The 16,501-nt window shown below is 41.8% G+C and overlaps 1 protein-coding gene across 2 annotated transcripts in view; it reads right to left on the reverse strand.

Annotated features, from left to right (window-relative positions):
- LOC123611318 (schwannomin-interacting protein 1) overlaps window positions 1-16,501 on the reverse strand; it is a 573,615-nt gene that overhangs the window by 139,796 nt on the left and 417,318 nt on the right. Inside the window, exon 1 of one of the 2 annotated variants that reach the window (XM_045503132.1) lies at window positions 10,013-10,068. The exons of the other annotated variant lie outside the window; for it this stretch is intronic. The gene's annotated coding sequence lies outside the window, so the exon portion shown is untranslated. Of the gene's footprint in view, window positions 1-10,012; window positions 10,069-16,501 lie in introns of those variants that run through there. 2 annotated transcript variants of the gene reach the window in all.

The following is a 16,501-nucleotide window of genomic DNA, read 5'->3' on the forward strand; positions in this document are numbered from 1 at the left end:
TTTCCTGAGGTGCCCCTTAGATAAGACGTTATAGAACTTCTCAAAACTCTGCCTCTTTTGGTTTGAATAAGGTTTCTTATTGTCATTAAACCTATAGTTGAATATTCATGGTGGTCCTCTCCCCTACTCCCAGGACAGGACTAGTAAGGGCCAAAGGGACTTGCTTCTTTACGCAGTGGTCAGGAAAATTAAAAACAGTTGAGTTCATGACACTGTTGCTCCAGTTGGAAACAGGACTCAGAAAAATGGATGGATGAACCATACATGGCACATCACCATGAAGAAGTGTAGGTGTTCGTTACTCTTTGTCTGGGGACAGGATCTTGGAATTCAGTATCCTTCGGGGACAGCACCATTAATTCCACGCTTTTTGGGGCAGTGTCTTCTTGCTCCAGCCCTGTGGTAGATCCAGTGGCAGCCCCCCTCCTCAGTGCCGGGTTCAAGGAAGAGGCACACTCAACTCTGTTTCCCTTTTCCTTTTGACCCCTTTCTTGAGGTTGGAATCACTCGTTCAGGGTCCGCCCTGGTTAGGCTGAACTCATCAAACACTTGGCCACTACCCAAAAGTTTTGACCATATGCCCTATCTCAATCCCCTCAAATCCAAACTTCTGGAACTGGACCAGGCTTCGATTTGTCCTATATCAGGCCACCTCCACTGTGATTCCCTGATCCCTCCCTTCTCAGCACCAACCCAGCAGAGCTTAACTGTATTGTTGATTTGGCTAGACAAGCAAGGGGTTCCATCCCACCTGGCCCTCCCTAGGTTCTTTAGCAATTCTGAGGCCTTGGAGATTACAGATTTTAAATAAGTGGAAGGATCAAGGGTGCCTGGGTAGCTCAGTCGGTTAAGGGTCCAACTCTTGACTTCAGCTCAGGTCATGATCTCACCGTTTGTGTGTTCAAGCCCCATTTTGGGCTCTGTGTTGACAGCTTGGAGCCTGCTTAGGATTCTCTATCTCCTTCTCTCTGCCCCTCTCTTGTTTGTGCTTTCTCTCTCTCTCTCAAAATGAATAAACATCAAATAAATAAATAAATAAATAAATAAATAAATAAATAAACAAACAAACAAATGGAAAGATCAAAGCTTATAAAGACAAGAGGCAGGCAGTTTTAAATTTTCTGATCCCCGCCGCCCCCCCCCCCCCCCCCCCCCGCCGCCACCCTGGAAACAGCTTAAAGATGCATGAAGTTATAGAGAGAGAAATCTGGAAATTTCTTCTCAGCTTTTTTTTTTTTAATTGGGGTAGAATTATATAGAACATTATATGTATTTCAGGTGTGCAACATTATAATTAGACATCTGTATGTACTACCTAGTGATCACCACCCAGTCTAGTTACTATCCATTGCCATATAATTGACCCCCTTTACCCACCTACTCAGCTATTTTATACTAGCTCTTTACAAATATAAGACATTCCTTAAAGACTAGGTGAAATTCGAGTACTTCTAAAATCCTGTGAAACTGGTATAGCTCAGTGGAGACATAGGGTATTAGAAGCTGTGATAATCTGAAAATTATTGCTATAATATCTAAAATTCCCTCTTCTTGCTCTCTCTCTCTCCCTCTCTCTCTTTTTATTCCAAGAAGTCCAGGATGTTATGTGCAGAATATATGGCTTTTAGCAAAAGCTGGCTCTTGAGCTTTGAATTGGCTTGGGCTCACTCTTCTCTATTTTTATATCCTCTCTTCCCATTCATTCAACAACAAACAGTTATTGAACATCTAGTAAGTGTCAGGTATAGTGCTAAGCACAGGAGATTCTATGGAAAAACAAAACTATGGCTTTGGTGCCTCCCTTCAGAGAAGCAAAAGAGGCAGTAGAGGGACAGAGGTGCCTGGTGGCTCAGTGGGTTAAGCATCAGACTCTTGATTCTGGCTCAGGCCGTGATCTCACGGTTTGTGCAATGGAGTCCCATGTCAAGCCCCTCGTCAGGCTCTGCGCTGACAGCAAGGAGCCTGCTTCGGATTCACTCTCTCCCTCTCTCTTTATGCTCCTCCACTGCTTGCGTGTGCACTCTCTCTCTCAAAACAAATAAACAAACATTTGAAAAAATTTTTTAAAAAAGAGCTAATAGAAGGACAGAGGTCTGCAAAGAAAGAAGGAAAAGCAAGAGTGTGCTAGGTGTGTTATGGGAGCGTTTCAGGAGCCAATGGGGATAGCATGAAGAGAGTTATTAATTCAGAATAAGAGAGAGAAATAGAACACCGGGAAGTGGATGGCTTGGGGTGCAAGAGGTCTTAGGGGAGAGTGAAGATCTTGAGCTGAATTATGAAGTGTAGTCGCAGGACACATTAGAGTCTGAGAGAACTTTTGATCTACCCTATTTCTGAAGTTTAAGAAGGTGACCCTTGGGGCGCCTGGGTGGCTCAGTCGGTTAAGCGTCCGACTTCGGCTCAGGTCATGATCTCGCGGTCCGTGAGTTCGAGCCCCGTGTCGGGCTCTGTGCTGACAGCTCAGAGCCTGGAACCTGTTTCAGATTCTGTGTCTTCCTCTCTCTCTGACCCTCCCCCGTTCATGCTCTGTCTCTCCCTGTCTCAAAAATAAATAAACGTTAAAAAAAATAATAAAAAAAAGAAGGTGTCCCTGTCCATATTTGCATGGGTAGTTGGTAGCCAGGACAGGACTTGTTCATGGAAACCATCTGCCCTTTCCTTCCTAATACGTGCCTTTTGCGGTAGGCAGTGGGTGTGTGCCCAGAAATGAAGGCAGAACTTCCTCTTCCTTGGCTTTTACAGGTTAAGTCAGACCACTTGATATTTTAGTTCCTGGGGGCTTGGCTTCCAGTCATTGGGTGATGGGTTTAAAGATTTAATTTCAGGGGTGGGGGTCCTATCTGGTTTCTGTTTCTTTTCAGTTTCATCTAGAAACTGGAAGGCAGGATACGCTCAGGGGGTACCTGACTTCATCAGCACCAGCTGGAGGCTGTGGTTTATCCTTCTGCCTGTCTCACAACCATTCACCTGGGTCCCTTTGGTGACCACCGTCCTCTGATCTCAGAACACAAGATTCTAGTGGCAAGACCCACCTCCTGACTTCTACATTCACTGAAACCATTCACTAGGGTGGGTATGGCCTCAAGCCAGCCACCTCCTCTCTCTTTTCCAGGCAGCCCCTTCAGGTCAGCCTGGAAGCCGGGATGATCCCACCCCCTGCCCCCCAACCAAGTATGTGAGAGGTGGGTTCTTCTGGAGATAAACCCGAGGCATTACGGGGGCCACTTGCACTGCCGTGAGAAGAGATGGCTGTGAGGAGACAGAAGAACACGGCAGTGAGGGGGATTCTCTAAAATTTCAGAAGCTGAATTGCCTTTGTGGGGGAGGAGCTGATGCACCTGAAAACTATTTGCAAGGCTTTACTGCTCAAGTAAAATTCGTACTGAAATGCCTGTAATCTTTTCAAGAGATTTTGATGTTCACTTAATGTTTCCCTTTCAGCAGAATAAATGTAGACTCGGTCCCTGTTTTTCATGCGCTTAGGCTCTGGTTTTGTAAAATGATATAGGTAGGCTAATTCCTATTGACCCTTCAGAGAAAGAAATCATATATTGTTATTCAAGAAGCACATGTAATTTTATCTCTTTTTAAAAGCCCCAATCAAATAGATTACCTTCCTGAGCTATGAACAAATTGAAATGCACACGGATCTGCAAGGTTAAAGAGCAAGAGGATAAGGACTTGCATTTGAAAGAACAAGGTCTTCTGGCTGTCATTTGGTGCTGCAAAGATTCTCTTAAATGAGTAGAGAGGAAACCAGCTGATTCTGAAACCGAAAAATCTCTCTCTCCTCTCTCAAAAGGGATGACATAGGTGTGTCAGAGCAAACAGTGTCTTGCATTTCTCCAATAGTCTTCTTGAAGGTAAAAATACTTCCCCAAAGCCTCTACTATTCTTCCCCTGCGCAGGCCACCATCACCTCTGCTCTGGACTACGGAAAGAGCTGCCTACTGACCATCCTTGCTTTTACCTTTGTCCGTACAGGATTCACTCTTCACTCAGTAGCCAAAGGGATCTTTTAAAGATCATTTTTTTTTAAATTTTTTTTTTCAACGTTTATTTATTTTTGGGACAGAGAGAGACAGAGCATGAACGGGGGAGGGGCAGAGAGAGAGTGAGACACAGAATCGGAAACAGGCTCCAGGCTCTGAGCCATCAGCCCAGAGCCTGATGCGGGGCTCGAACTCACGGACCGCGAGATCGTGACCTGGCTGAAGTCGGACGCTTAACCGACTGCGCCACCCAGGCGCCCCTAAAGATCATTTTTTAAAGCTTACAACTCTCCAATGGCTTCCCAATGTAGTTAGGATGCAATTCAAACTTATCTGGATTTCTTGATAGAGATAATATGTGCAGCATAGTATGAGCAGAACAAGTCTCATGTGAGTCCATCTCAAGCCGTGCAAGATGTTTAGCATCCCTGGTCCCTGCCCATTAAGAGTCAATTGTTCTCAGTCCTCAACTCCAGCATTTTGCATCCAAATCACTATCTGCATATCTTCAAACACCTCCAGGAAGGTGTTTCCTCCCCATCACCCCCCCCCCCCCAAACCCTCTATTAGCCTACTTGACCTGGACCCTGCTTACCTTCAACCTCAGGATCTTTGCACAGACAGTTCTCTCTGCCTGGACTGCTCTACTGCCAGACTAACTTTGTTGGGCTCTTTTTCCATATTCAAGTCTTAGCTTAAATGTCACCTCCTCAGAATGGCCTCACCTGACCACCCCATCTAAAATAGCAATACACACACACACACACACACACACACACACACACACACACAGAGTTAATTTCTCACTGTGCACATATCACTATACATGATTTTCTCCTTTATTTGTTTACTTGTTTATTGTCTGTCCCTCCTTCTAGAATGTAAGTTCTATGAGAGCAGTGTGTTTTGTTTGCTGCTACATTCCAGCACTCAGGCATAAATTTGTATAAATGTCTATTGACTGAATTAAGGAGATGCCATGAAGTTATAGATCACTTAATCACACACATAAAAATGTCAGGAAGAAGCAGAAAATCATTATGAAATTCAGTTTTCAGATAAGGCACAGAGATACTAAAAATAACAAGTCCCACACTGAATATTAATGATGGAGGGAGGAACAAAACTAGAAATGCCATTACCTCCTTATGAAGTCACAGTGGATTATCCAGTATAAGGCAATCCATTAGATAGGTCACACAAAAAGACAAATAACATACAAAGACTATAATCAACATAATTCCCTTGTCCCTACCACTTTAAGGCTAACTGCCCATGTGATCACCACTATCTATATCCCAGTTGCATTTCATTTTACTTTACGGGTTATACCTTCTCAAATCTAGGCTCAAAAACTTAGATTCACCTTCAGAGAAAGGGAGGGAGAAGGAAATAAGTTGTATTGTTCCCTATGGAACAAATTTGAATACTTATCTCTCATCTAATTCTAGTAGCTGACAAAACTGATCCATGAATGAAGTATAGTGTAGGGATGGCAAATACATGGCATCCGTGTTGCCCCTCTCCACTCTTGCACCATGGGCATGTATGGCTCACCAATTCCAGAACTCTCTCCTGCTGAGCACCCATTCTGCCAGGGACTCCTCAACTCAGTGCTCCAGGCAGCTGCTACCAGTGAATCAAAGCTGGCATACAAGTTAAACATCTATTGCCAGCCTTGGAATAGTGGAAAGAGACAATCTTTCCAAGTACATCTGAATTTGAATACCATACCTGTTGTTTGTCACTTACAAGACCTTGGTTTTTTACCCTCTTTCTGTTTGTTTCATGATACCAAACAAGGGTTGTTAGAAATTACAAATAACATTATGTAAAGTGTTTAGCACAGTGCTTGTTACAATTAGAATTCAATAATAGTACTGTTTAGCTGTGGTTAGAAGAAGGCTCCAAGAATAGAGCAGGTGTAATTTTGGAAGGTGGGAGGAGTGCAGGTCATTAGATACACTAGAGTGAGATTTAGTATTGGACCAGTGGAGTGGTTCCCAAGGTGGTTCCCAGGCCACCTGTGAACTTGTCACAAATTGCAGATACTCAAGTTCTAGCCTGGACCTACAGATCAGAAGCTCTGGGGATGGGTCCCAGAATTCTGTGTGCGAACAAACCCTCCAGGTAATTCTGATGCCCGCCGTGTCCAGTTCGGGAACCACTGTGATAGAGAGAGGGACAGGGAGGGAAAATAGAAGTGATGAAGCCAGGGGAGAAGACTGTCTGCTCACCTGGTGATGAATCAGAGAAGAAACAAGGAGAGCCACCCCTCACAGAGGCCATGTCAGCACTCCCCACCCCAGTGGCAACTCTCTCCAGGCAGGATAGCAGTTTGCCACAATATACAAAACAGACCAGAGCACACTAAGAGAAAATGGGCTTGTAGGACAAAATTAGGTAAAAGGAAAACGTCCCAAATGCAGCCCCAGTGCAGGTAGACAATAGACTAAACTTGAAAGGCTCTTTCTTTGAGTAGAGGTAGGTGGCCATTGTCCTTGGTTTTTTCAAACGCAGCTTTGACCAGGGCAAGAAGCTGGTCTAGACACTCCCTCGAGCTTCTCCAGCTTGGCAATTTCATGAACAAACTGTATCTGACAGCTCAGGGTGGATAGTGGGGGTCGGGAGGAGGTATGTCAGGAGATGCAATCCTCTACCAGGACTTCTCTGCTCTACCTGTTCAACCTAGACCACTTGCTTTCCCCCATTTCCACCTCTTCATGCCAGACACAGAAGTGCTTCCCATGCAGTTAAAAGTTACAAATATTTTTAAAGAACATAATCAATCTGAAGTCCTGTGTGACTCAGCAGGTTTTAAACCCATTTCCAAAGTTAACCCCTGCAGCCAGATCTATGATTGCCTTAGCATCTACTTATCTTTGGTTCCACCTAATTAGAAACTTAAATTCTCATTAAAAATTTAATTTACACATCCTTAGACACATACTCACTTGCAGAATGTTCTAAAGGGTGTAGACAAGATCTAAGGCCAGTATCTTATTAAAGTACAAGGATCTTGTTAGAGACTATCAGACATTCAGATCCAACATAATTATTGAGCACCTACACTGCCAAATTTCCTGCCTTTCCCACAACCATGTGCATAGGTATCATCATCAACTCTATAATGCAGAATGCAGAACAGAGGCTCAGACACAGAAAGGAACGAGCTCAGGGTCCCCACAGCTACTTTAAGTGGCCAAGTGTGGATCCTAAACACCGGTGTCCTGACAGAGGTGTTTAATCTACAACTAGAAGATCGGCTACAGGGGTGACCTTCCCTTAATTTAGTTAAAAATGACAGTTCTCCATTCCCAGCTGATGTGTGTGCTGTGATTTGTACTTCCAGTGGAATGTTTCTGCTGCTGAAATTTATCACCACCTTTCCAAACTGGTGGAGGGAATGTTTTCATTTTAAAAGTATGTTATACACAGCCCTCTTGCAAATAAGGCAAACTTGTTCTTGGCTTGAAGTGAACGATGTAAACTCTAAAATTAACACTAACCATGTTCGTAATGACAGCTATGTGCATGTTAGGAGATTTGACCAAAAAATATCATTTGGGTATTATTGAAACATTTGGAAAACGTGCCTCACAATAACCAAAAACTCACTTCAAATATGTTTTTAAACTTAGCTTTGGATAGATCCCCTCTGCTGAGATTCTAAGGTGGCTTACCATTGTTGTTCAAGCATACGGAATATTTTTATACGAAAGGAAAACTCCCAACTGTTCTTGTGTCTCTGAACACAGAAGTGGGTTTACTTTAAGAAGAACGTCCAGGGAGCCTGGTTAATAACAAGGAATGGGTTTCCTAAGAAGACTGGGCATCTTATTTTGAAGGAGGGTGAGAAGAGGGGGTGAACCGACTATGGTTCTAAAGTTGTGCTACGGAGCTGGTTTCTGTTCTCAAAACACATTTCCTCCCCCAAGGAACAATATAGTTTCCTAAGTCACAGAAAAAGAAAGAAATGAAAAATCACATTTATGGAGGCTCTTCTGGGTTCAGGTTCCTCTAGTGCTTTTCACATTGTTAATTATTTACTCTCTTCACAAATAAGGAAACCAAGGATCAGACTGGCAGTGTAACTCACCCAAGGTTATGGAATAAATGAAGGGACCGAAAATTTAACCCAGACATCTTCTAAGTCCAGGTCCAATTGATTTTTTCCACTTCAATGAAAGTCCCTCCCAATAAGGTACCACTTTAATGGTGAGGAAACTGAGACACAGATAAAATAGTTTGCCTCAAGTTGTGTCGTCAGTCTGAGACTGAGGGTCACTGTGTGAAATGTTCAGGAAGCCACATCTTTTTTCCTTTTCAATGCCTAGATTTAGCTTATGAAAGATCACAGTATGTTACTTTTAGAGATTTTCCAGCTTTGGGGATGGGATTTTGTTTTTCTTGGCAGCATTCATTTTTGAAAGCAGTATATTTGACACTGCTTTCTGGATTTAGCTTGATACAAAATGAAGCAAAGTTAGACCCACGCACTCTGCTCTCTTCCAAATTGTGAATGCGTGAGTTAACTTTTTGCTCAGGACATCAGCGTTTCTGAAGGAGTAAGGCCCAAGTAGAGTCTTGTGATTTTTAGAATCGGTGGATCTTTCTATTCAGCAAGCTATAATCACCACTTTGCCCACCCATCATAAGTGAGAAGAGAGAAACTCTTGCACTAAAGAATCCCTGTTGATAAAGCAAAATCTTTGTTTCATGAACATTCTGTCTTTAGAAAGCAAGGGATAGAACACTTGCTACTTAATAATAAGAATTCTTCAGTGAATACTCAGATGAATGAGTATTTCTTAAAGGCATGGAGTATGTAAGGAATGTTAATCCAGCCTCTGTGTTCACTCCCCCACACAACAACTGTAAAGAAATCACTGGCCTCTGAGTGATGAATGGACCCGGACTCAACCAGGAGGGAAGGCAGCCCCAAGCTCTGTAATGTGGCATCTCCCTTTGTAAACTCCTGGGTGGACTTCTTTTTTGGTTGTAGCTGATGAATGCACTCAGTTAAAGGATTTCGGATACATTGTAAAATGACCATCAAGTGTTTCTCCTCCTCTGCCATGCCCACCTCTTTTTATCCTATCAATAAAATCCCAACCCCAACTGTATACATCTCAGGCTTTCATAGACACACTTCTAGCACATCCTCAGCTGTTAAAAAGTTCTATTGGTTATTTCCAATTAATGTCTTAGGAGGCCCCAGGCCAGGGGGGGAAAATAAATCAGGAAGCTGAATTAGTAAATGACAGAGCAGTAATCAGCTTAAATGAGACTTCTTCCAGCCCTTTGCTTGCGGATGACACAGAATTTGCAAGCTTAGAAAATCTCCCTTCTCTGCAGGTGGTACTGTGGGGATACCAGAGATGTGTTTCCACAATCATCATCTTATTTATTTATTTAGTCTTCTGCTGCAGTACGCCAAGCAGGCACCGGCACCCCCATCCCCACCCCGTGCTCTGTGCAGGCAAACCCTACCTGCTAAACAGCCAGGCTGCACGAAGCATTAAGGCTGCAGCCTTCCATACCAGTAGACATTGCAAACATTCAGGTATACTTTCTCATCTGCAGTCAGCCCTGTATCTCCAGCTCTGCAAAGCCTTTAGCACTTGCAGAGGCATTATTTCCTCCCAGCTATGTTTGGTTTAAACTTGAAGTTGACCAGGTTCTACAGCTCAGGAGTCTAAACTGACCCCTGCAGGCTTTTACATAGAATCTGTCCCTCTTCCTCTGCTGAATATGTTTCCCCTGCCCTGTTCTGGAATGCCTCAGGGCCCTCTGTAACCTTGATGCCTCTTCTCCACTGGAAGTTAGAAGCATCCTCACTGGCTGCATTATTGCACATTTCCCTGGTAACCTTGTTTTTTTCTTCAACTAAAACTTCTCCATAACACCTCCCCTGTTGACCCTGAAATTCTCTAGCCCTCTGTAACAGCTTTTCCAACCCGCCTGTCACAAGAGTGATTGTAGAGGGCAAATTGGGGAAAGGAGGTTTGGAGACTCACCTGCAGAGCTGCAAGGATCAGACACAAGGATGGGGCTGCAGGCAAACTTCCCAGGGACTGTCTGCAGCCAAGTCTCCTGGCCTTAAAGGGACAGGGCACTTTTCACCATATAAGGAAGACAGTTTCACTTGGGGCCTGTTTGGGCAAAGCAGCTCCTTCTCTTGATGATTGCAGAGGCTGAAGCCTTCCAGGGAAATCTGGAGCCTGTCAGTTCTCAGGGATCTGTACCCAGTAGGCAGCTTGGATAAGGCACAAGAATGGTGTTTGGCAGGCCATTTTCAAAGGCCAGAAAACCCTCTGTCTGGGGCCTGTCTCCCTACAGAAAAGGTAGTGACTGGGAAGACTTTCTCAATTAGATGAAAGGGCTTCTGCTTCTATTTCAGGTTTGGCTTCCTCGAAGCCAATGATCCTGCTCTTCTGAACAGCTTGACCCCCTTCCTCCTGACTTTGAGACTAAAGAGAGAAGACTCAAGAGTGGTAAAGCTCGTGGTTTGAGATTTTCATTACGACACATTAGCAGCGCACCCTGACAATGACTGAAGTGGAGATGATTTTGTTATTTCAGCTGGCAGAGGCCCTTCTGAAACAGATAAACACACACAGTTCTCAACCAAGGCCATGTCCACTCCTGACAACCCTTCCTGGGCTCCTGTGGCTGAAGCCCACAGCTGAAGTTTGAGGACTGCTTTATCTTTCAAATGTCAGGGATGAGAAGGTGTTTTAGCAAAAGCAAACATTTTCTGCTGATGGTAGTCAAATGCAAGCCTGTCCTGTTGGTTTGGGGTGGATTAAAAGTAGTTATAAAATGTTAGAGTCTAAGAAAAGAAAAGTGGAACCTAATTTAGTTATCACTTGGGTATTTATATACCTCTTTCTTCACTCCCAAGTGGATATTGTCTCTTTATTGCCTGGCTCCTCCTCTACCTAATACTTAGTATCTGTACCATACACAGTAAAACCTTGGATTGCAAGTAACTTGTTCTGCGAGTGTTCTGTAAGACTAGCAAACATTTCTAATAAATTTTATCTTGATAAAACGAGCAATGTCTTGCAATGTGAATAGTATGTGACATCGAATGTCACATGATCACAATTGAGTCAATGTTCTTGAAATTCACTTTGGTATACAAGTGCTCAGGGTTACAAGCATGTTTCTGGAAGGAATTATGCTTACAAAGCAAGGTTTACTATATTTGGGATCTTTTAAAAAATTCAATTTGGCCCCCGATTACATAGTTTGGTACTATTCTCATATCTTGCCTTTTTATGTAGATTTTGATTCTTTTTCTTTAAAAAATTTTTTTTTAATGTTTATTTATTTTTGAGACACAGAGAGAGACAGAGCATGAACGGGGGAGGGGCAGAGAGAGAGAGGGAGACACAGAATCGGAAGCAGGCTCCAGACTCTGAGCCATCAGCCCAGAGCCCGACGCGGGGCTCGAACTCACAGACCGCGAGATCATGACCTGAGCTGAAGTCGGACGCTTAACCAACTGAGCCACCCAGGCGCCCCTAAAAATTTTTTTTGAACGTTTATTTATTTTTGAGAGACAGAGAGTGCAAGTGGGGGGAGGGGCTGAGAGAGAGGGAGACGGAATCCAAAGCAGGCTCCAGGCTCTGAGCTATCAGCACAGAGTCGGAAGTGGGGCTGGAACCCACAAACCACAAGTCATGACCTGAGCCTAAGTCAGATGTTCAACTGACTGAGCCACCCAGGCACCCCAGATTTTGATTCTTTAAGGACAAAGACCACTCATATTCTTCCATACTCTGCTTAACACCTAGCCTGGAACAAGCATATAGTAGACTGGGAAATATTTGCTGATAAAACCAACTGGATGGAACCCAGGGTTTTTTACAATGTTTACACAGTTTTATGAATAAAATGGGTTTTTACTAAATTATTGCTATTGTCAAATAAATCCAGTCTCTTTGCTTTATTGTCTCTTTTATTTGAACTAGTATATATTTTCCATATCATCAAATTTCCTTCAAGGGCAGAGGTTAATATTTAAAATAATTTCTCTAAAAGGTAGTCATGGTAAACTCTGATTCCTAGGATTAGGAACTTAATCTAAGGGAATAATTAAACAGAAGCAAAAAATTATATAAACAGAGATGTTCATTGTATCGCTATCTGTAATAGTAGAAATAAGAAATTACTAGGGTGCCTGAGTGGCTCAGTTGGTTAAGCATCCGACTTCAGCTCATGATCTTATGGTCCGTGAGTATGAGCCCCGCATCCGGCTCTGTGCTGACAGCTCGGAGCCTGGAGCCTGCTTCGAATTCTGTGTCTCCCTCTCTGTCTCTCTCTCTCTGTCTCTCTCTCCCCCTCCCCCACTCAACTCTATCTCTTTCAAAAATGAAAAAATTAAAAATAAGAAATTACTTAAAGGCTCTAAAGTCATTTATACATCAGTAATGATAGCTCACAGTTACTGATTGCTCCTCACGTACCAGGCACTGATCTAATCATTTTATATAGATTAACTCATTTGATCATGACAAAGCTCTGCAGTAGGAATTGTCATCATCCCCGTTTTATTGATTAGAAAACTAAGGCACAGAGGTTATGAATCTGGCATTTGAACTGAGGTATTCTGGCACCAGCACTTAACAATTCTAGCGTCATGCTAGGCTCTCATTAAGACTTACTGAGCATTATAAGAGGCACTAAGGATAGATTAATAAAATTGATAATGGTCTGTGTGCAGCCATTAAAAATAATACTCATGAAAGCTTTGTACAAACATGGAAACATGCTTATGCTACAAAGCTAACTGAAAGGGGAAGAATACAAAATATCTCGGATTGCCACTAGCTAAATATCTCTAAGAAATGGCAAGCAATATGCAAACAGAGAGTAGTTGTATAATAATGTTGAACTAATATGAATTTCTCCCAAATTATTTTAAATATTTTTTTATTGTTTAAAAACTAATAAAAAGTTAATCATTGCCACAAAAACTTTGACCTTGGCTTTCTTGTTGCTCTTAGCTTATCTATCCTGCTCTGGTCCTCTAAACGATGCTATAGGCCTCAATTAGTGAGTGTCAAGAGGTTCTATTGATGGTGCCATTATCTGCAAGGAAGCTCTCCGACAGCTGAATGATTCACTAACTGGAGGCAGGGCCCACGTGCATCACACAGTGCACATCTTACACCACCATTTGCCCTTGAATTCACTGTACATCAAAGTGCTATCTTACAATGTCCATTTTCACCTAATATTTTGTGATTTATGGACCTGATTGGAATAAAGCATTATGTTATAGTGACGTTGAGAAAACGTGTCTCACCAAATTTTTCCTTCCGTAGGAAGGCTTCCAGCAAGGGGTTCTATATCTGAAAATGTTTATCAGTAAACAAACAGATACATCTCAGAAGATAAGCTTATTCAGTGAACAAAGGAGAAAGCTTTGGTGTAAATTAACTAGCAATTAAAAAATTATATAAAATGCTCACAGCTGTTGAGGGTTGTATTAAATGAATGCATTTATACCTTATAAGGTATTGCAAACTCCAAGAAGCGAAGCTATAAAAAGCAGACTGAAAACTTGCATCAGGAGGCATTAATATTTTTATAGCCTTTGACCCAATATCATATTTTCTTTCCTAAAATTATTTCAGAGATTTTCTCTTATGAGAGAAGGAGAGGAAAGGGGAAGAAAACCATGTGATTCCAAATGAATGAATACATAAATTAAGATTTTAATAAGCTTAATAAAATGTTTAAAGTAAAGTAAATTGTTCTTTTTCCGGATCAAACGTTAATAGTGTAAACTAAAATTTACCTGTTAAAGATGTAAATTGATCTAATTTATTTAATATTCTTTAAATAAATATGCAACAGTAAATTACCCGTTTTGGAAAATGAAAAACAAGTATAAGGAAAACCAACCAAACAAAACAAACTAAACATTAGGTTTTTTACAATAGTCATTAATCCTTTTGTGGTCACAAATCCTTTGTACATTATGGAGAGAGGCGTCAGTAAATAGCGTTTCATATGTGTTATTTTTATGTTTACATTCAAGTTAAGTTTATTTTTAGGTATGTCGTAGTTTCTTTGTACATTTATGGTGACTACATAGTTTCACAAATTAAAAAAAATGCATAGATGCTGATGTTAAAAGTATAAAAAGTGAGAAGGGGAAATCCCTCCTAAAAGCACCCAGAAGTATCTATTCGGGGTTATGGTGGAGCCACAGAAACACATTAATCCTCTTATTTGCCTCTTATGCAAAATTCCCCAGAAGTCAATACACATGAGGAGCTGCAGAATGGGAACCAGGGAATAATGTTGCTAGTGGCTGTGAGTTCTGCACCCCAATGAGCAGCTGCTAAAGGCCAGCTTGGAGCCAAGGTTACTTCAGTGAGCCCGCTGATTCAAGGCCCAGATCAGAAACCGCTACTCCCTCAGCAGGTAGCGTGGAAGGAGATAGGAAGAAGCAGGTTTGGCTTGGAAGTGAGTAAAATACGGTCTTACCCAGGCATCTATTATTTATGGTTGGATATGTTTCCTTCCATGCATGCATACAAAAAATTACTACTACTACATACATCATACATTGTTCTAGAATTTGATTTTTCACTTAATAACATTATAACATGAACATCTTTTATGTTATGTATGCATTTCTTACATTCCTTTTAACATCTGCAGAATACTTACCTGTACCAAAATTTTCTCCCTGCCAATGGATATTTGTTTCTAATTTTTGTTATCATAAATATTTATTTACACTCTGAATATTAGGCCCTATAGAGAAAGATAATGTTTCAGTTGCCACCCCCTTGTCCCCATGCCACGCCTCTCTATCCTTGAATACGCTTACTTACGCACATGGGCAGCAGTTTCTTCGGGATATGAGTAGAAGCTGACCAGCCAGGTGGGTGGGAATGTTTCTTAACATGTTCATAGATACTGGAAACTGAACAAGAGCTCTTTTTTAGGTCTATGTTCTTAGTCCTTTTGCTTAAGAATGTTTTTTTTTCCCCTCTTGAAAAGTTAGACATACACATAATAAAAACACCAAATGGCATAAAAGGGATATATGGTAAAAGGTAAATCTTTTTTCACCCATTCCCATTCCACATCTCCAGTGGCAAAGTTTTCTGGGTGATCTTTGAAGTGTGCGTGCGCGTGTGTGTGTGTGTGCGTGCCTGCACACATGTATACAAATGAAATCATAATATATCTGTGTGTGTGTGTGCATGCACACACATATATTATGAAATCATAATATACCTCTGTGTGTATATACCTATATAAGTATATATATATATATATATATATATATATATATATACACACACACACACACACACACACACACAAACACACACACACACACACACATACACAGTTATGATGTCATTTTTGTGTGTGTTTCTGCAACTTGATCTTTACATTTATCTTTTTTTTTTTTTTTTTTTTTTTAATTTTTTTTTTCAACGTTTATTTATTTTTGGGACAGAGAGAGACAGAGCATGAACGGGGGAGGGGCAGAGAGAGAGGGAGACACAGAATGGGAAACGGGCTCCAGGCTCTGAGCCATCAGCCCAGAGCCTGACGCGGGGCTCGAACTCACGGACCGCGAGATCATGACCTGGCTGAAGTCGGACGCTTAACCGACTGCGCCACCCAGGCGCCCCGATCTTTACATTTATCTTAAAGATTATTCCATATCCAGGCTTGCAGATCTCCCTTATTTTTTTAAGGGATTTTTTAAATGTTTATTTATTTTTCAGGGTTGGGGGGAAGTACGAGTGGGGCAGAGACAGAGAGAGAGACAAGAGTCACAGAATGTGAAGCAGGCTCCAGGCTCCGAGCTGTCAGCACAGAGCCCGTTGCAGGGCTCCAACTCACCGATCAAGAGATCATGACCTGAGTGGAAGCCGGAGGCTTAACTGACTGAACCGCCCAGGCGCCCCACTCCCTTATTTTTTTAAATAGGAGGATGCCATAATAGTATCCTTTGGGAACATGCCATAATTTAACCCATCTCCTCTTGTACATTCAGACTGTTTCCAGGCTATTTCAACTATAATAATTGTGTAATTAAGATCTTTATTTGCCACATGTGATTTCAACAATAACCAGAAAAATCTTGTCGACATTTTTACTGGTATAACATTCACTGAGTAATTTAATTTTAAAAAAGTTGATATCTTTATAATATTTAACTTTTAATTTAAATATAGCAAAAGCCATTTTATTCTCTCAAGTTTCAGCCATGTACATCATGCATGTTTATTGTTATTTTTATTCTAAGGTATTTTGTCACTCCAAGTACTGTCTAATTTTTTTATTATTATTTATTTTTTTTAGAGAGAGAGAGAGCGAGGGAGAGGGGCAGAGGGGGAGAGACGGAACCTTAAGCAGGCTCCATGCTCAGTTGGGAGCATGATGCGGGGCTCAGTCTCACAACTGGGAGACTTGAGCTGAAATCAAGAATCTGACCCTTAACCAACTGAGTTACCTAG

This window comes from Leopardus geoffroyi, chromosome C2 (assembly GCF_018350155.1).
Source record: "Leopardus geoffroyi isolate Oge1 chromosome C2, O.geoffroyi_Oge1_pat1.0, whole genome shotgun sequence".
In the NCBI taxonomy this organism is placed as follows: domain Eukaryota; kingdom Metazoa; phylum Chordata; class Mammalia; order Carnivora; family Felidae; genus Leopardus; species Leopardus geoffroyi.